Raw genomic sequence first — 21147 nt, 5'->3', positions numbered from 1 at the left:
AGCGCCACTCTGCGTGTCCAGGAACGTATACCAGAAAGAAATTCGGCAGGTTGTTGTAAAGATCACTTCTATGTGGGAGTGATTAGACAAGTGGAGCTTGTCGACCGCCCCAGAGAAACACGCCTCAGTGCAGATAAAGGAAAGATGGTAATCATTCCACTTTAAGGCTTAGGTGCAGCTCACAAGCTCACAACTGAATGAGTCTCAAATCAATGTGGAGCTCATTAAAATAACTAAATAATGGAAATGGGTAGGTGGTTGGTGGGGTTGGCTTGCCTACTAGAAAAGTATTACACTGTTATATCAACCCGTACATTGGTAAAGGAAACGTGCATGAAATGAGAAAAGAGATATTAACAGACTGAAATAACATCTTCCAGGGATTTTACCAAATGATGGACCTGCTCATTTATCCAGCTGGAAAAGAGACCAACCTCTACATCTTTCATTTGTCTGCTCTGGCAAATTTGTTATTGTTAAATAAAAAAAAAAAAGCTGTAGATCTGGTTGTTGATTTGCTCAACCTACAGTATGTTAACCTGTCAGTTTCCAATGAGGGATTATGATCAATAGGGTGAACGCTGTGATATGACCTCAAGGTCATTGTCAGGTGTGCAGTAAAAACAGACAAATGTAAAAACACATGTGTTTTTGTGGCAACACTTTTTCTAAAGAAATGGTTACCATGGTGTACATCAATATCTGTCTGTTCTGCTTCATTTGGTGTATCTGTGTGTGTTTGTTTGCATACATGTGCATATATGTGAGTTAGTGTGTGTGTGTGTGTGTGTGTGTGTATGCATATTTGAGTATAGTGTGTAGGTCTAATAGGAGTGCATATATTCTAACGAATTTGCATTTATGTGCACATCCATGCACACGGGCGAGTGTGTTTCTGTGGGAAAAGAGTGTTTGAGAGACAGAAAGCATTAAGAGGGAGGAAGACTTGGAAATGAGAAAATATGCAAATATGCTCAAGTACCACCCGTCTCTTTTGGATACCGCTAGTCACTCACACCATTGACCTTACTATAAATCATGCAGTGATGTCAGTGACTCCTTTGCAAATTCATGCAAATGAGTCAATGATTAGAAAATGGGCTCTCTGTTAAAGATCCAGTCTAGAGAATTGACAGCACTGCAAATTGGCAGCTACTTTCACTAGCTTGCTTTGCAAACGCATGCAAAGCTACGGCTATTTGCAATGGAGACAGGGCCGAGCAGGATCCTTATAGACACAGCACATACGTTGAAGGCACAGTGATATGCAGTGAAGTCCATAAATGCCAAGACAATAACACATCTTCTTTATCTAGCTTTAGACTGCAGCACTTAAGAGTTGGGAAGAAACAGTAACTATGCTGCTTTTAGGCTTGAACGGCTCTTTAAATAGACTTGCAGACTTGATACATATGTGCACTGTTTTCAAGACTGTATAGCGAAATATTATCTGTAGGAAACAGGCAAATTAACAATTAAAAAAAAAAACTAAAAAGTGTGAAGTACTTGATTGGCAGTGTCAGTCATATTTCATTTAAAAAGCTCCTCATATTTTCATGCAGACCCGGTATTGACTCAATGTGGGCAGCCATCTGCCTCGGCTGGTTTGGGAGCGGGGGAAATGGGAAAGAGAGGAGCAGTGGGTGGGACAGAGGGGAGAGAGGTGAGAGAGAGAGTGAACTAACAGTTGTGTAACCGTGTAATACCTAAGCTCCATCAGACTTGTTTTTAATATTTAAAATAAGAAGAGTGACACTAATATATGTATTGTTGTTTTTAATGATTGAAGCATCCATTAATAAAGGTACTTTTTTTTATATTTTTTACCAAATACTGTAAGATATAGAACCTACAGCTCTGGAGACAGATGGAGGCAGAAAGAAAGGAATACATATTGAATACAGTGACTTTACATATAAGTAATTTCACTGTGTCTTATAAATTATGGATCTCTAAAATCTGGAGACTAAATGATTTAGGAAAACACTTGTTAATCTGATGTGAAAGTAACTTCCTTCAACTTTGCTGTCTAAGAGTCCTTCAACCTAAAATTCTCATAGTCAAACTCAAAATGCTGGAGTATGTGGGAGCCAATATAACAAATGGCATTGCCACCACACATTTCCCAGCAGGGAGCTGCTATTAGTGCTCTTATTAGTGGGCATGTTATTTCCAGTAAGTCCAAATATTTCACCAAATAAAGTCTGAGTTGAATTTTGTCTCTTACACACTTCAATACACAATGGTACGCGCAATGTCTGACACTTGCAATTAGGCTTCGAGACTAATGATGAGACACTTAAATAACCGTCGCAAAGAAGCGGCTTGACTCGGTTATGTGTGTGGATGTGTGCATGTGCGTGTGTGTGTTAGACAGTCTATCAAAGTGTGTTTGCCGATGTGCTGGGTGCCATTTTATGTGTGCATTTCCATGGATGAGTGACTGCCAGGATGTATGTGGGTAAATTTGCACTAATTAAACTTGGCTCCCACCTCCAGTGCCAGGGTGTGATGTTCTCCATGGCTCTGAGATCTATTTCTGATCCGAGTGCCAATCACACATTCATCACCCAGCAACCGGTGTGCATCAGAGACTCGAAAAAAAGTAGTGTGAGTTGAGAAAGTACTGAAGTTGCAGCAAGAGAAGTAAGTGATGATGAGGGCGAGATAGTTAACTTTATAGTTCTCTCTTGATTTAATTTATTTAGCAGATAACCTACGTGTGAAAACACTCGCTTAAATCAACACTTTTTATTCCAAGTCACTGTCTGGTCAAACCAAACCCCCTTTTTTCCAGAGGAAAGCGCTGCTGCTGCTGTTCTTGTTCTCGGTGGCACTGATCAGTTTCTATGCAGACGAAGGCAGTTGTTTTAAACTGTTCCGGATTGGGATTTGATCTTTTTTGAGGTTATGAAATTAGACCGTATATGAGAACGCAAATGTCCGGGTCAGTTGCTCCACACATTTTCCCCAAACTTGTCCTCCAAAAAAGTAAAATGTCTGAATGAGTATTTGTGTGAATGTGTGTCTGGACAATTCAGTAAAATTCAGCAAGCAAGGACAGAAAGGAGATTTCCTCCTCGTATAAGATGCAGAACAATAATATTCCAGATGTCTTACGATGGTTTCAGTGTGGGGATTTTGTTATTTTCTGACAGAAACACGCTAGCCAATTCCCCTTGTTTTGAGTCTTTACACTTGGATTAGCTAACCGGCTGCTTGCTATAGCTTCATATTTTTTCTGTAAAAACACAACGTGTCATTTGTATGCAGCGCTGGATAGCTTGCATCCGATTCATATACTGTGAGACAGTTAAAGGCTAAACTACGCTAATCTGGTAAATGTGGGTTGACTTTAAATGGCAGCTTTGTAAATATAGGCTTTGAATGAATGTGGCAGTAGCTCAACCAATAATCTAGACACATATTGGATTTGAAAACCATTTTCCTCTGCCATTATTGTTATCATCATCATTATTACTATGACTATAATTAGTATTATTACAGACCCATTTGCTGCCATTTCGAGTTCTCTGCTGAATTGTTTATTCATCTGTCGTTGGCAACACATTGTAAAACACTGCTTAACACTGCGTGAGCATGTGTATGTTTGTGCGTTGTTTATATGTAAACCTGGGTTTGTTTGTGCATATCTGTAAGCCTTAACTGTATATATCGATCTGGGTTTGTGTGCATCTATATATGTGTGTGTGTTGGTTGTTGATGCAGGAAGCTGTTCTAACACCCTTAGAGTATTTCCACCCATGAGAAATAACCAAAGCCTTTTCCATCTGGCTAAATGTTAGCTCAAGGTCTGTGTGCATGTCTATGTGCGTGCATGTGCGTTTGTGTGTGTCACCGTGCTGCATATCAAAGCCTGTGCGGTGCTGGCTCCAATGTTTTGCCACTCTCTCATGACAAATCATCTTTAAATATGCTCCCTCGTTCCCCAGTCACGCTCAAACAACCATAGATGCATGAAAAAGACAGACACACACACCACCACAAACACACACACACACACACACACACACACCCTGGGGATGAACGCTGCATGACGAGGGGTGTCAGCTTTGGTCAGCATCGGCTCTCACCCCGCATCTCTCCTCCCTTCGTCTTCACTCCGTCCTGCACCATCTTCTCTACCTCTGCTTCCCTTTTTTTCTGATCATCACAGAAAGCTCTAATTTAGACTTTTTGTTTGCATTTATTAACCCCTGATATACGATTTCACGTTTCAACATTTTAAATGCTTAGACACAAATTTGCAAAAAAAAAACAGTACTTCACGACTTCTGTCTCTCTCCCTCTCTCTGATCAAATCTGACATTTTTTGTCACATTTTGTTGCAGGCCCACACTTGCCGCTTGAACCAATCGGGTTCTGTCACTTTCTTTTATACACACGTAGAGACTGCATGTTATTTCGCAGCTTCTGTGTCAAAGTGTGGGGAATTGGGATTGCTGGAGCGAAGCGTTGGCATGGAGATGAAGGCTGAATATAGAAAGGACTGAGAGACAGGAGGGACCTTTCAGTAATTCTTCAGTCTAACTAACAAAATGATGATCAAGAGGGAAAGTGCATGTTTTAAAGAAGGGGCGCGTGGGAGCGTCCAGTGCATTAGGCAGGCCACATAGGCATTCATCTGAGAATTGCATATGTAGGCAGCTGGGTTGAACATATTCATGAATTATAGAGAGCAGCAGGCCCATATCTGTATATATAATTGTAGGAAAAGACATGCATGCATTATGTGCCTTCATTTGGACACAACATAGCTGCTGCATTTCCATGAAGGCCACAGAGCTGTGGTCAGAGTGTCATGGGATAACATCAAGAAGAGGATGCACTCATGTAGATGAGCAGTGAGCCATGTGACACCAAAGTAAAACCAGAATCACATTTATTTTCTCTATTTTGTGATTTAAACTGTGCAAACACAGTTGTGTTGACTTTACATAAGGCCACGTTATTATAAGTTATATTAGTCTGGTAAATTGCCGTCACCATAAATGGACCAATGGGGTAGAGGTAGCTGGTATCAGTCAGACACCATTTCTTTCCAGAGTGTTGAACTAACACAACTCTGAGCTGTGATGGAGCTGCCAATGATTCATCAGGTGTTGATACAACATGGACAGAAATAAGCATCTTGTGGAAAGTAGTGTGAATGATGTAAGCTTGGCCAGCTAGCGTCCATATTCAGAGTGGCATAAAACATGCGAAACCCTATTGAGTGTTGAATGTCGCTATCGCTAATGCTACCAAGCCATTGCTATGTGTGCTTGTTCAAAAACCCTTAATCGACCACATAGGGCTAAAACGTGCTCAACTCTGTATCACATGCTTAGCAGTGATAGCTTGACTTACAAATATATGTATCTATATCTTTTATTTATCCTGTTCCTATCATCAACTGGAACAGTGTAATACATTAACCCGTGTAAGACTTGAATGTGAAACATCCAGTTAGAAACAACGTGGTTGCCTAGTAACAAAATCATATAGAACTTTCTATATCAAGGCTTCTTGGAACTATTGGTGTCTGACCGTGTGGATACTGATGACTCACACTGACTCAAATCCTCCACAAACAACTTCACACATTTAACGACCCACATACAAAAGACTCACAAGCAAGGAAAGAACTCTTTACACATATTGCATATTGCTTTATTCTTTCTTGTAAAATCACAGCTCATCCATCTTCTCATCTCTTTCCTTCACTCCTCATCTTCAGGACAGTGACATCTAGAACTACCTGAGAGTTCCACCAGACAACCCAATTCTCTAATCAATTCACCCATGAGTCAGAGTGAATGTTCGTGCCAAATTTGAGGAAATTCTTTAATGGAGTTCCTAAGTTATAATGTTCATGAGAAAAGGATGGACGACCCCAAAACAATGGCTATAGGGCTGCAGCTGTTGCAATGGTGCGTCGGTTTGGTAAAAGTTCACTATAGCAACGTACTTGTTCCCATAACCCCTAACTGGGGACAGTTTTAGTACAATCCCAAAAACTTCATAGGGGTTTTGGCTCTCTCCATTCTGCACTCATAGAGGGATTTAACTCTTGATGTGTGTGGGTGGACATGTTCGGTGTGAGAGAGGTTGAGAAAGGACATATGTGTATGCTCTGTAAGCACATGTCTGAGTTTAAAGATTTTGTGTGAGGTCAGTAGTGAAGGTGAATGCGTGTGTCCCTTTGAAGCCAACACGAAGGCATGTGCTGTGACACGGACAGAGGAGGTTAGACAAACATTCACAGACCTGTCAGAACTACTGTTTACTGAGCACAGTCTCTTCCCAAGAAAAAAAAAAACAATACGAACAAGCCAGGATGGACATCCTCACGGAGAGAGAAAGTTAGATGTGGATCAGAAAGAAAGTCAGGCAGACAAACAGAAATGTGCATGAAGGACAAAATGGAGGTGAAGAGAGGTTGAGAATCAGGAATGAGACAGAGCAGAGATCAAGGACTCTGGGATGGACAGGGGAGACAGATTGAAGAGGCAGTGACTGAGCGAGTGAGGTAGAGGAAGACAGAGGTGAGAGGAAGAAACAGCCAAAACAAACTCAGAGTAAAGTTCAACACATTAATCAGTGTATAGGCTGCTTTACAGAGCATGCCTGAATTACACTCATTTGTGTGAATCTGTGACGCTACGAGCATGTTTGTGTTAGTGTCACTTTGTTTGCGCAAATTAGCTGTGCATTCTATTTATAAAGGGAAAGAAGAGACATCATGGAAAGCTGTGACTCATAAGACATTACACATTTTGTCTTTGTTTCAGAGCTGTTGAGCACGTCCTTCGATCTTTTCCAACAACTCTCTATGGTCCTTTTGGGCCTTTGATTAGCATTAGCATCCACTTGTTTTTTGTGATTGCCTCTCAGGCATCTATGACTCAACACTTGTTGATGGGGACACATTTGGCTAATGGGCACAAAGAAGAGGAATGAGCTGTGCTCTGCCAACTGGGGTGGAAAATTGGTAGTTAAAAGTTGAACAGATAGTGATGATTTTGTATAGTCATTATTGGTGTGTAGGATCTAGGGGTGGGGGCGGGGAGTAAACTGGCAGATATTGGATATAACATTGATAATTATTTTTTAATTAGTTTTACAATCACCTGAAGTAAGAATCAATAAACTCTTGAAACTTGAATCGTCAGCTAGTTTCACCTGTTTTTAGTAGCTTGCAATTTGTACCCTCACCACTAGATGCCACTAGTGCCTGAACCCTGAACCTTTAAACCACTGACTGTATATAAAGCTGGACGACAGGATGGGTCTCCAAAAGTGAAGCCGAAGCGTCTTTGCTGCCTTTGGCTTAGACCAAAAGGAAATGTTAGGTCTAGAGCAAGTATATGCAAGATCTCGAGATCATGGCTCCATCCTCCGAATGCTACTGTGGAAGATGGCAGTGTTCTAAACAAGGATATTTTGGTTTTATGGAGGACCTGTTGACATGTGCATCTTTATATAGAGTCTCTGCTTTAAACCTTTTCAGCATTTTGATTTATACGAGTGCTTAATTACTCAGGTATATCATAGGGATGTCATGTTTTTGTAAAACTTCAGAAAAGGTAGTAGAAAACAACAGCACAAAAAAAAAAAATATTTAGCTATTGCTCCGACAGGACATGCCCCTTGTCAGAGGTATAACACACCACGTCCTCAAATCCTTTTTGAAATGTGTGTGATTGGGAATGAGACACAGATTTCTTGTTTCTACAAGCTAATCTTTGTATCAAACTAAGCTAACAACCCCACATTCTCCTTGTCTTGCGCCAGTCTACTTAGCATGCTTCCTCCTCTGCTGTGATGTGCTCCTGTTTAACACCTTGGCTAAGCTTGATGAATAATGCAGAGCGGACCAACATTCACTGAGTCAGCACTGAGGACAGGTCAGTGGAGACATTGTGCCTGAGCGGCTCTGGCAGCCGTGACACACAAACACAGTGGCTGCACACACACACACGCACGCAAGCCGGTGAATGGGTGTTTGGACACTTAAATATGGATATTCATGGGCCCTTGCACACACTGAGGCAACTGAAGTGATAGACAGACACCTTTGCACACATGCATGGATGTTAACAAACCCAGAAAGAAAGGGAAAGAGGGAAAAACAGTCACATATGTCAAAGAAAGCATACCTGTGTTAAGATGCCATTACACTCTCAGTGCAAGAAATTGACATCAAACTTATCATCATTGCACAATAAAGTACGTTCATTTTTATATTTTAATGCATTTTAATGCCATTTACCTATTTTAACCAGTAATTAAACTTAGGTAGAGTAGAATATACACAATCTACTATTTATATCAAATATAGATAATGATTTTTATTTTTACATTACATGTCATTTAGCTGACGCTTTTGTCCAAAGCGACTTACATTTTTACTACACTCAACATTTATGAGGAGCCATTTAGGGGTTCAGTATCTTGCCAAGGCAGGCAGATGGGAAAGAGTGGGATTCAAACCGGCAACCTTCTTGTTGCATAGCACCCGCTCTATCCCCCAGGCCACGCTCTCAAAACAAGATTTAACACATTTCCTGGAGAATGCGGGCATCGATCCCACTACTTCTCACATGCTAAGCGGGCTCTCTACCATTTGAGCGAATTCCACACCTAGTTGCGCACACTCATAGACATCAGTCCCCTGAGTGGTTGCTTTTTTTTCATGTAGATACATGAATTATTCCTTAGAAAATCCATGACAATGTAAAAGAAAAAACACAAGAACCTTGCAAGGTCAGTAATAAAACAAACCATGGTTATAATGCATTTGTCCAGATGTGCTACAACATGTTTGGGAGTCTCTCTTTGCCCATGTCCCATCCCATCCTCCCTACCACGTTTTCTGGAAACCTGCTCGTTGGCAGAGGTAAACCAATACCTTGCATAATGTTTTTATCCTTATTATTATACTTGTTAGCATATGTGCTGACTACACATACAGATGCACTATATACAATATACAAAGTAAAAATGCATCAAAAAGAAAATACAGAATATTCAGGACCACAGCAACATTTAGAAACTCTTCCTCTAAAGGATGCACGCAGTCTCACACACGTGTTGTGTCATGACCGTGCACAACTCTGGTGAGACAGAGACCTGAGTATGGAGGAGGAGTCAACGGACAGCGTCTGACAGAACCCTCCATCTCGCTAATCAAGGAAGATGAAAAACAAGTTCTCATAAAAATGAGAGGAGGGAAGGGGAAGATAAAAAAAAAGAGAGGAAGGCGATAGATCCATGAGTTGGAGAAGGCGGCAAAGTAAAGAGAGAGGAGCAGGCTGGGGTGATGAGCGAACTCAGGTTGTAAGAACAGATTGTGAGGGAGGGGCAGGTTTGGGAGAAGCAAGGAATGAGGGATGAGAGGGGCCAGTCCTGAAGTAACCTCCTACACTGTGATGGAGTGTATTCACCCACACTTCATCAGCAATATCCACCCTGTGTGTGTATATTTGTGCGCGTGCGTGTGCACAGACTATGTGTGGCTTGATGCAGTGTTGCCTGGAATATGCATCTTCAATATTACCTGTCCTTAATACGCAAGCCTGACCAATTTGTTGTTTGATTTAAAAAAGATAAACAATGCAGTAGAGATGTGTATTCATGTGAACATTTTATGTAAAAAATGTTTGTTTTCTTTATTCAAGTTCATGGCGTTCAAACATGCAAACTCCACACAGAAAACTCGACATCTTGGGAATCATTGCAATATATATTTTACTCCCTCATAAAGAAAAAGGCCCCAAAAAATCCATTTCAGTCGTGCTCTATACAGATTAACTCTATCTTTGCCTTCAAAACCAAGGATCATGAGACAAGCTCCTTCTTACACTGCTCCTGCAGATCGAAAAGTGAATTTCGTTTTTTGTACAACTCCGGCCTGGGGTTTGATTGAAAGCCGGTCCTTTGTTACACACGTCACGTATCAAGAAATGTCAAAGGATTCTTCAGATAGGTCCGACGTCTGTCATTCCAACTGGCAAATGTCAAGAATGCCAGCTTAGACCCAGTCACACCGTGTGCACTTCATAGATCCTCCGAGCTGCCTCTGTGTGTGCACGTGTGCCTTTGGTGTACATTTAAGTGAGTCTGTTCATCAGATTTTACATTAAGGGCTAATGCGATAATGTCTTGGTCCTTGTGAGGGAGCATGGATGTGTGTGTGTGTGTGTCTGTGTGTGTGTGTGTGTGTGTGTAGGGCTTGTTAGAGTAGCAGTTGGCTCCTGTTGACAGCTGCTACAGTCTGAACAGCAGGGCTGACGAGGACAATCAATTAGCTCTGCATCACGCTCACGCTCTCAAACACACACACACACACACAAACAATGATATTCATGCAAATACGCGTGTAGAAAAAAACCCATCAAAGGCCATGTACCATATATACACTCACAATATAATAAAGATCTGATGTAGCACTTAACTTTCAATTTCGATGACTTAATGAAAAAAAAAAAGTGTGAAATTTTCTTTCGCAGTGTGGGTGTGTAAGAGTTTGTGTGTGAGTTAGTGTGTTTGTGGGAGTGTGTGTGTGTGTGAGTGTGTGTGTGTGGGCTAGCTAAGCCCCAGCTGGGGCGGCTAAAGTTGATCAAATATCAGCCTTGATCCCTCTAAGGGCTGTTTGGACGCTGTAGATGTTCAGTGTGTTAGTGTGCATGTTTGCTCTGAGCGTTGTGTGTGATGCTGAGCAGATGCTTATGTTTAGACAGCTATCCTGCTCTCAGTCTGGCTGTCTTACATCAGCTGTGTGTGTGTGTGTGTGTGCCTGTAGTCGTGCATATGTGTATGCAAGCTTGTGCCCAAGTGAAGTGTGTGTATGTGAGTGAGTGTGTGTGGTCAGAGTGCAGGGTTAAGCAGTGGTCTGACTGTCAGTGTGTATCTGACCTTCTCTCCACCAGGGGAACACTTATCCTGCTGCAGGCCTCACAGTAACTCTTAACATCATCCTCCTGTCATTTCTTTCCTTCTCTCCCTTCATTCTCTCTCACTCTTTTGCTCTTTTTTTCTGCCTGTTAACTTTTCTCACGGCCTCTCCCTCATTTATTCCCCCCTCTGATATCACCCTAACAATGCCTCATCCCTTTTTTCCCCTTCTTCAGGGCTCCTATCCATGTCCCCTGTTCCCCAGTCCTCCCTCTCTCCTCCGTATTGGTATTCAGTGCTTCTCTCGCTCTGCCTTCCTTACCCTTTGCCGCTCCGATACCAGAAGTTAACGATGAAATGAAAGCAGGAAAGGGAAAGCTAATGAAGACAAGAGGAGGGAGAGGGAGGAAGACGGCGGCGGAAACGCTGAGACACCCAAATGGAGAATCAGAGAAAGTGATGGAAACGTGGGAAGAAACGCTGACAGTTGGAGAGGAAAAGATAAAAATGTTTGGTGCGGGAGGGTAAAAAGAATATTTTTCATATGTGTCAGGGCGCCTTTGTCGAAGTAACAAGGACATAGCTCTCACAGTGCACTAGAGGATTTGTCAACCCCCCCTCCTCCCCTCTATGTGTCTCTATCTCTCAGACACACACACGCATATAAAACACACAACATAAATACACAGTGTTTATCTCTTTCCTTCAGCAGGGACCGATCTCCTGGGGTGAGAGAAGCTCCTGCACTCATCTTTCTGCAGTGTCACTTTTGACGTTTGTCATGTTCTCACCCTCACTTAGCCCCGGAAGCAGAAACCCACTGGCATCACACAATTTTTTTCCATATCAGTGTCTTGTAGTATTAAAGTTTCAGCAGGTGCCGACCACAGTTGGAACATTTGATTCCTCGAGTCTTTTTGTGGAGAAAACATGTTTCACCTCCTGCTTTCGTTTTTTTAAGTGTCTTTAAGTGTCTCCTTGAGATTGCACACAATGAATGACCTCATAGCCAACATTTTTTAACTATAGCTGTGTTGAATCGGCCCCTCCAAATTCTGGGGAGTGGCCTCGTCGGAATTTGCCATGTGTGGGATGGATTAATCTCTAATCTTATCAAGTCACCTCATCCTCTTTGGCAATCCTATTACAGTTTGATCTCTATACAAAAATAAAAGATTCAGTCTGATTTCAGTCGACTTTTGGCCTCAAGGCTCAGACCTCATCACACAACCCCCCCGAAGGCTCAACAAGTTCCCTGCTGCGCTGCAGAATGTGAGAACAATATTTCCCCTCCCACGGATACCCATCCTCGGAGCAGTACATGTGGATGAATGTTTGGAGCTATAGAGCTTATAAAATGATTTAGCAGCAGCAGGGCCGTGTGAATGCAGCGGTTGCAGCAGAGTTATCAGGTGCACAACGCAACTGCTCCATTGCTAAGGACTTATTGACTTTTTGCTGTGTATGTTCGGTGGGAGTGTAGCAGTGTGATTATATTGTCGGCCTTAATAACTACCTCCCAAACTTCATGATTATTACATTTTTCTATTTTTTCCCTTGAATGTCTGATAAAAGTGAAAAATACCCTTCAATGTATCTCACAGTATATTAACTTTACAGACAAATGCAGCAACTCCTCACAATTGAGAAGAGGAAATAATGATACAATATGAATTGATATTGTATCATTATTTCCTCTTCTCAATTGAAGCCTTTCAAGCCTCATGAGGAACAATGTAATGATGTAATCACGGGTCAAGTTATCCTCAACCTTCCTGAACAGACATGTCAAGGTTAGAAACCAAATTAAGTGAATAGTGTGGACAACAAGTCAATCTTCAGGTTTTATACACAGTACATACTTTGACCACATCTCGATACAGATCAGCTCAGATGATTTGAACAATCCCTTCTGAAAGCACGTTTGAATGCAACATCATTTTGTTATACACAAGAGTTATTTATTTGCGTAAATAATAAATTGTTTATAAATCTGGAAGATGTGTCTCACCTCCCTCCTGTTGTGCAAAAAATGAAGCCAAAGTATTCTGAATTTGGATCCAGAGCTTGCACAGTGAATGAATTCATAATATGTAATATCATGATGCAATGATCGTGGGATGGAGTCACGTGAGCGAGGTCCCGCTGATATACATGCTTGACCAATCGTGAGTTGGTCTCAGCTGTCAATCATGACGGTTCACCCCATTTTACAGCCTCAACTACCCAATTAAAATCACCCTTACTGGATCATATACAGTGGTGTGAAATAAACTATAACAAATAGAAGCAATCTATGAGGGAAAAAAATTTGTGTCCTGTATTTTGACTTTTAAATCTTGTCCATGTCCCACCCACTTACATGGAAAAGGCTGGATCTATGACCTATACCGCAGTCAGCCACCAGTCATTTGATGATTGGATTAACTTTAAGGGAGCTGTGTGGTGCCGCTTTTGCCTTGACTCAGAATCAATGTCGGTATTCACCTCTGCCTGTGTAAACTTGACGGATGGATACATTATAAGACATATTTGATCTGAGAGCCTCTTTTACAGCTGAGTAGAGCTGAGTGGCAAAGTTCAGGCGAGTTGATTTAGAAAAGTCAATTTATCCGCTGTGTTTACATCTGTTTTTACAGTTTAAACAGTTTCGGTGAACTCCCAGGTGCTGAGTTTGGAACAGGCGCTCTATTAGTTTCCATTTGTTAACACACGACACTGATGGAGGCCAGAGAGTACGACTGCACTTAGTTTTGCACGTGCACACGATGATCAGTGTTCCCACATCAACACCAAACACCCTCGCACAAACAGAGCATGCATTTACTGTCGAGTCACATTGGCTGACGGATGTTGACAAGTGAGACGGAGTGAATGCTGTGGGGGAAGTGCATTCCCTCGGTCTTTATTCTTCTCTTTCACTTTGTAGGGGGTGCTGCTCCCCAAACTCCTCTCTCCTTTGATGCTCTTCTTATCCCGAAATGTTCTTTTTTCAGTGTCATTGCTTGTTCAGCACCCTCCCTCCCCATTCTCTATCACTGTTTTCTCACGTCTGCGCTATTTCTTTTCACATCCGTCACTCTCTTCTTCAGTTTGTCTAATTTCATCCCTCTGCTCACTCCTTTTCTCACCCTTTCTTTCACCTGCTGGTCAGCTGCTTGTCTGAAGCTCATGTATCGACAGACAAACAGCTCTCTTTTCAGGGCTTCTTTGCTTTAACCCGCTCAACCTCATTTCTTTCCCTTTCAAATACAACTTTCCAAATGTCAATTCTCTTTTTTTTAACTCCCCTTTCCAGCTGCCTGCCATTTTGATCCTCATTTCGTCCACATGCCTCGTCACTATCACCATGCATCCTCCTACCGCTCCTTCCTCTCCATCTCATCCTCCTGCTCCTCTGTTATCTGCATCTACTGTGCCAGTCAGATCGCTCAGCAACCGGACTGATTTCACCACAGGACCCGAACATCTGTCGCCCTCTTCCTCTCTCTCTGTCGTTCAGGCTGCTCCCTACTTCTCCTCCACGGAGTCCCGACCCCGATCAATTTCAGAAATGCTTGTAAAAGGGCTTGTAAAATCGAGTTGTTATAGTCCAAGGAAGACCGTGCACATCAGTGAGATGAAGTATTCTGCACCACTCATGTTCACGTTAATCAGTCAAGAAAGAGATGTCAGTTAAAGTAAAGCTGTATAATGTTCTGAAAACTGTGCTAAGGTCACAACTCAGCATTTTGTCTAAATGTCCCTTATTTCAACACTGCACTACTTTGAGCCCATAACAATACACATGATAAGTGTGAAGCTGTTCAGATGAACAAATCTCGAGATATGCGTTCCTCATGCATACCCATGCAAATTGATCATTTACATGGATTAAGCCATCACTCATTAAATGATTCAAAAAAATCTGTAAAAACAATGTTGTGTATATTTGGATCATCTTGAATATTGCATAAACGTAGCCCGCCGTTAATAATGCCGAAAACAAGGTTTGTCTCCAGGCTTCATCTGTGGCCCAGATGCTGTACTGGGTCATGCTTGTTTTTAAATCTCTTTCCTTTTATTTGATCAGACCAGATATTCTGCTGATGTCTGGCTCTCCACTCAGTCCTGCTCTGCCTTATCATTATCCCCCTCCACTCCTCTAACAGTCCTGCTGTCTTCCATCTCCTCCTTTATACCGTGTCCATTTGGCTTGCCGTTGGATTCGCTATCTCTCTTTCGAAGCTGACGGGGAAGGAAAGTGGCGGGGCCGGTCTTTTAACTTGGCATATCTGCCTCTACAAACCTTTTCCTCTCTCCTCCTTCTCTGTGCCCTCCAAGTCTTTACTAAGCTCCCCTCCAGACTTGCACTGCTCTCCTGCTGCCCTCTCCTAAAATGTGACCACCAACACACACAGAACTACGCCCAGCTCAGCTCACTCTCCAAGGCTTCATCTCACACACACACACACACACACACACACACACACACACACACACACCTATGTCGTCAGACTGTCCAAGGGGTCACCACCCTTTAATTTGACTTTGTGTAGGGGAGGGAGGCTGTCTGCCAAATATTTAGGGGTGGGGTACGTTTTGCTCATGCAAGATGACAAATGTGTATTGGGGGATTCCCTAGAAAGGGAGATCCTGTAATTGTGTGTTTGTGTGTGTCTGTGCGTGTGTGTGTGTGTGTGTGTGTGTGTGTGTGTGTCTGTGTGGGCCTGGGAGGGCAGCAGGGGAGTAGTTTCATGTCGGGTGTCCTGAGTGTGACTCATGAATTCCAGTAACCTCGCTGACACTCCTCCCTGCTATTGCTTGCATCCTGTCATAAATGACCAGGCTTTGACGTGACATGGCGAGGTGGAGCTGACAGGTTCATGGCCGTCCGCTCATGCCAAAACACATCTGTGTTTTCCTTCACCTCACAGAGAAAGAATTTGTTACATTAAAAGAAGAACTTTATATTTAGATTGCGTAACGTTTAGGAAAATTGCGTGATGTGATTTCAATTTCTACCTCAACTCAATGGATTTTGAGGTGGGATTGTTTTGTCAACGGCTCTTTTCGAAGTCAAGAATGATCTTTGACATCAACCTTCAATCGCAGACCAGACAAAGACCTTGTAAAGGATCAGAAAAAAGGAATCTCAAACAGTTACCGCTGTATTAGAAGGAGCCTTCGAAAGGGGACAGCCTAGTTGTGCTGCTGCAGTCTGTCTTCAAATGCAGCCTCTGAAGGAAGACACAGCTTTTATTGCAGGATCATGTGACAATATTAAAAGCTCCAGAATACCTATGAAATTGACTTCTGAGGTGGGATCGTTTGGTCAAATACTCCTCTCTACTTTAAAAACAGGAGGCTGGCTGCATACTTCATGTTTAGAGGCTAAAGCATGTGAGGAATTTGATTTAGTGACTGGCTTCATATTGTGTGAGCGCACGTTATCAGAGGCAAGGCCACCTTGAGTTCTCAGACACAGTCAAGCAACCCATGACATCACACTCACACTGATATCACCCCCGCCTGCCTCCAGAGTATGAGAGCACACGCGCTTTTGTGAGTTCAGCCACTCATTTGTTAAACAGCTGTACATGTGTGTATGTGTGTGTGTGTGTGTGTGTGTGTGTGTGTCTGTGTGTGTGAGAGAGAGTGTTTTACTGCATAACCTGGTTCTTTTTGGTTGTTATTCAGTACCTGTGCAATGGTTGACTGATGTACAGTATTTTCCTTGCCCAGGTTTCTTTGTCCTGTGTGTCTGTGACACTGTGCGCCACGTTGCATTTGCTCACAGCACCAACAGAGTGAAATGGGTTTTGATTAAAAAGAGCTGAAACAGATGGGGGGGATGGGAAGATAAAGACTGAAATGAGAAAGGGAGAGATTGAAAGAGGAGGATCTGGAGAGATGGAGTGATATGTGGCGAGGCGTAGACCGATAAGATGGCACGGAGAGAGGAAGGCAACAGATAAGAGGAGAACTATTGGAAGAAAGAAGAGGAGGAATGACAAAGATCTGCCAGAAGCCTTCATGAGACATACTGTGGTTCTGTCTCTGACAGGAATATAACTCATGTTCTCTCTTTTTGCAGAATTGCACTTTGAATAAATAACACTTGCATTCCACAAACAGCTTCTGTGTGAGGGCCCTGGTAGTCTGTTTGTTTAAAAGGTTAACTATGGCACGGACTGTGTGTGCACATTCTTTGCAAGCACACATTTCAATTTTTAGCTCAAACTCTGTGTGGTGCCAGTGTGTCTGTGTGTATTTTTACTTGAGGATAAAGTGGGTGCAAGAAATATTGTTGCATATCTCAGTCAAAATAATGGTGCACTTATATCTCAAGAATATTTGGCACATTTCCTCGGATACACAGATCTTGTGTACCCCCGTCTCTAGACATCATTGTGTGTATCTGTCTGTGTGTTTCTACAACGGGGGTTTTGGGATGCTGTGCCTGGACGCATCATTGTGGCTTTCAATTGCCTAGATGTGTTATAAAATGTAAATTAAAATGTGAATACCATTACATTTTACCTATTCAAATAGATACATTTTAGATTTTGGAATCATAAATATTCAATTATAGTTGGTTTAGTTCTATAAGCATTCCTTATAGTAGGCAGAAGGAAAGAGATTTGTTGATAGACAAGTAAAGCACTGTCAGGTTTAGATATTACGTACCTATTTATAATAATTGGAATTATTTGCTTAACATCTGCCGATATTATTTCTCAGAATACCAAGGATCAAGGATTAAAGCTTCAGTTGGTAATCCTGGAAAAGAGGGCTACACTTAAGAATATGCAAATGCTATGAATCCCACTTTTCTATTACTTGCTCGCTAATTTCTGGCCTCAGCGTTGTCTCTCCGGCTTTTGGAAGTTTGCAGTGAAAGCACAGGTTTACAGGTTACAATCCTTCTCCCCCATATGATGTATGTATTGATGGCCATCAGGTCAAAAGAGGATTTAAACAAATAAGATAAAAAAGTTTTTTATGGAACTACTCACTTACCCCAACTTTAATATTGACTTTCCACAGATAATATCCAGTCATGCATATCTGTATCTCCAATAGGGGGCAGTCACACTTGACAATGCTGAAAACTGTCTGACTAATTTTAGCAGTAAATATTGAACTTCTTTAGACATATGATAAATTATACTGTTTTTACTAAATCTACAACTTTTAAGATAGTGATAGGGTTTTTTGGGTGACGTTAAGGTCATTAGAGGCTGTTACATGTGGTTCTGTGTGGAACGTGTGCGTCCCCTCCGACTTTTAGGGTCTGCGCCAGGTTTTCTATGTCAGTTCGTGTGGTCACGATGCAACAAGGCTCGTCCAAGCAGGCTAGAAGGAAATATAATAGCAACGACTTTGCATCTGTGGTGTGTCCGCAGCTGTCCCCGTCCAGAGAGGAGTGTAACTGAGGTTGCCCTGGTTCACTACTATGTGCCTCTGTCTGCCTGCATATATGTGCACATGTCTCTTGCATACACACGTATGAGTAATAGATTTGATCATATCTGGGTCATCTGGTCTCTCAAGCAGAGAGTGATAAGTAGTACAGCGCTGAAAGGCAAAGTAATGTTTACTCTGCTCAGCGTGTTTACATGTGTACTTTTGTGTTTCCTTTTCTACGAATACACTCCATCTCCCTTTGTCAACCCCCCCCCTCCCCCACATCCCCACCCACACACCTAACCCACCCCCCTTTCTAATGCACTGAAAGACCCACTTCAATGGCAGGCAAAAAAGAACGAGCAAAATGGCAAACAAACGCAAGGGGAAAAAACCTTGGGGGGAATTCCTCAAAATGAGCAAAGATACTCTCTCAGAACATTAACACACACACACACACACACACACACACACACACAAACACACACTGACATACACAAGCTCTGTTCAAATGGTAAGTGGACGAATGAGAGCTGCAGACGTTATCAGCATGAGGTTCACCCCTGGATAGAAACACATTTAATCAGCAGCAGTCAATCAAAGACTGGAACTAAGCTCTCATAAGCGTACTGTAAATACATAAACAAAGGGACACATACACACTCTCACACACACACACACACTCACACACACACACACACATACAAACAAATAAAGATAACTTCTCTGGCACAGCATGTTACTGTAAGACTGTGCCGTGGATTAAAGAGCTGTTTAAAAAGCTCTGCACCACCCAACATTCAGTCTGTCTCAATAGCAGTTATCACAGTGGATCATAGATTCTGTGCAACTAAACCTATCATAATATCACGAGAATTGACTTCTATCAAATCAGTTTGGTTCGTTATCATCAGAACATAATAATCAGGTGTCTTTGATAGCTGTGACAGCTGAGAGCGAGTGACTGTCTCACGTCACGCTGAGTGAATATATTGAAAAAATAGATCTCATATATCTCATATCTTTGAACCCTTGTGATAGATTTCAGCTGATTGTGAAATTCAAATGATTTCCCAAATCCGGCGTCATCATCTGTCAAACCCGCCGCTTCAAGTCACTACTAAGATGAAGCATGTTTTTCAGGCCTGTCTCCTAAGGGAAAAATGTGGAGAACAAATAAAATACCCAAATCATCACAGGGAGTTCCCAAATTATCATTTTGACAGAGGGCAAGTGTGGACTGCTCAGGTGTATGTGCAACAGTAGGAAGAACTTTTTTTTTCATTTTTAGTTTCAGATTAATTGAAATTATAACAAGATATATCATTGCATTGTAAATACTGAAAAGGTTTCCAGACAAACCCTGTTGACACCAATGATGATATTTAGCAAAACAACATTTTTCCTGGGTTTTTTTTCCAACTGCTAACGGCATTTAAAGTCACTAAATGTAGATTTTTACAGTTGGAAAAAGAAACAACAACATGGTTGCATACCGGTATTCTTTATTTGGTTAGCACTACTAGATCTAAATACAAGGTGGCTGCTAAATTTAGCATCACTGCACCTACTTACTGATATTCACAGGCGTCTGTCTCGCCCAATAATACTTAATCCACAGTGCTCTTCTATGGTATTCGACATATTGTTGACGCAGTGGTTTTTGTGTTTGGTAAAAAGACGTTTTTTGTTGATTTTTTTTTTTTTTTTTAATAATGGATGAGATAATATTCAATATTATATCTAAAATCACAATAGATGTATCTGTCATTATTGAGATAATTCATATGCACATACAATTAGTGTAAGTCCCAGCAGTGCTTTGTTCTGATAGGTTGCAGTTCACCAAATCAAAGCAATGGTCAATAGACAGAATGAACCCAAACACTTTTTAATCATTTATATTGTATAAGAAAAGATTATTTTCGCCTTGGAGAGATTTTCTAAATCACCATTCACATAATCTTCGCATTGTATTTGTCACCACTTTGAATCAGTGTCTTTTTACTCTGTTCCGCGGAAGAAAAAAAATGAGGCACCACTGGGAATTGAACCCAGGATCTCCTGTTTACTAGACAGGCGCTTTACCAACTAAGCCATAGCGCCGGATGGAAACGAGTGGGCCAGATACTAATATATTTCTAAACCTCACGTCATTCTTCGGTTTGTTATCGATGCTGTACTCAGTACATGCCTGGCAGCTGTGTTCCCGGTGATTTGAAACGTAATTCGTCAAGATGAGAACCGATGCAGTGATAAGAAGAAAGGTATTCGAAGAGGCAACAGAGGCCAATGAAACGTCCGCGTCCGTTCTCGACTTCCGTGATATCGTGCGTGAAGCGAAACAGACCCCGGGGTCAGTCTTCCAGTTTAGAACCTAATACAGTGGTATTTTCATATTTCCCTGCCAAAAGCAACCCTGCAGCTGTGTGTGCGTGTGTTCGGGCGCGTGCATGTGAGTATAATCAAAGGTACATTCGCACTGCGGCTGCAGCCTCGGAGCCAAGTGAGAAGTAAGCACGCCGCACCTGCAGGAAGTTAGATAGGCGACCTGACGGCTGCAGCTTGCACCGGTGAAGCCTCCGCTCGTATTTAACCGACTACAACTGAGACATGCACGTTGCCTTTTCATTTCTCGTCATCTGGAGAAAAAAAAAGTGCACGAGCCCATCATTCAACACAGCTTCCTCTGGGCCCTCTTCACATCATTTAACACGTCTCCCTCGCTCTGTTTCTGCACTTTTTAACAGTGTGACAACAGGTCATTTACGACCACCAGGCATGCAACACTCACAGACAATGGGTTTCTATTTGAGGCACCACCAGCAGCTACCCCACAACACCAGGAGTTATGCAAGA

General features: G+C 42.0%; 1 protein-coding gene and 1 non-coding gene across 3 annotated transcripts in view; both read right to left on the bottom strand.

The window, feature by feature from the left end:
• pdgfd (platelet derived growth factor d) overlaps nt 1-21147 on the bottom strand; it is a 46689-nt gene that overhangs the window by 24855 nt on the left and 687 nt on the right. The gene's annotated exons all lie outside the window — the stretch shown is intronic.
• Nucleotides 20322-20394, bottom strand: trnat-agu (transfer RNA threonine (anticodon AGU)). The gene has a single exon. It is a non-coding gene; the product is annotated as a tRNA-Thr (tRNA).

The sequence above is a fragment of the Platichthys flesus genome, chromosome 4, assembly GCF_949316205.1.
Source record: "Platichthys flesus chromosome 4, fPlaFle2.1, whole genome shotgun sequence".
NCBI classification, from domain to species: Eukaryota; Metazoa; Chordata; class Actinopteri; order Pleuronectiformes; family Pleuronectidae; genus Platichthys; species Platichthys flesus.
This window is presented reverse-complemented; position numbering and strand designations above follow the sequence as displayed.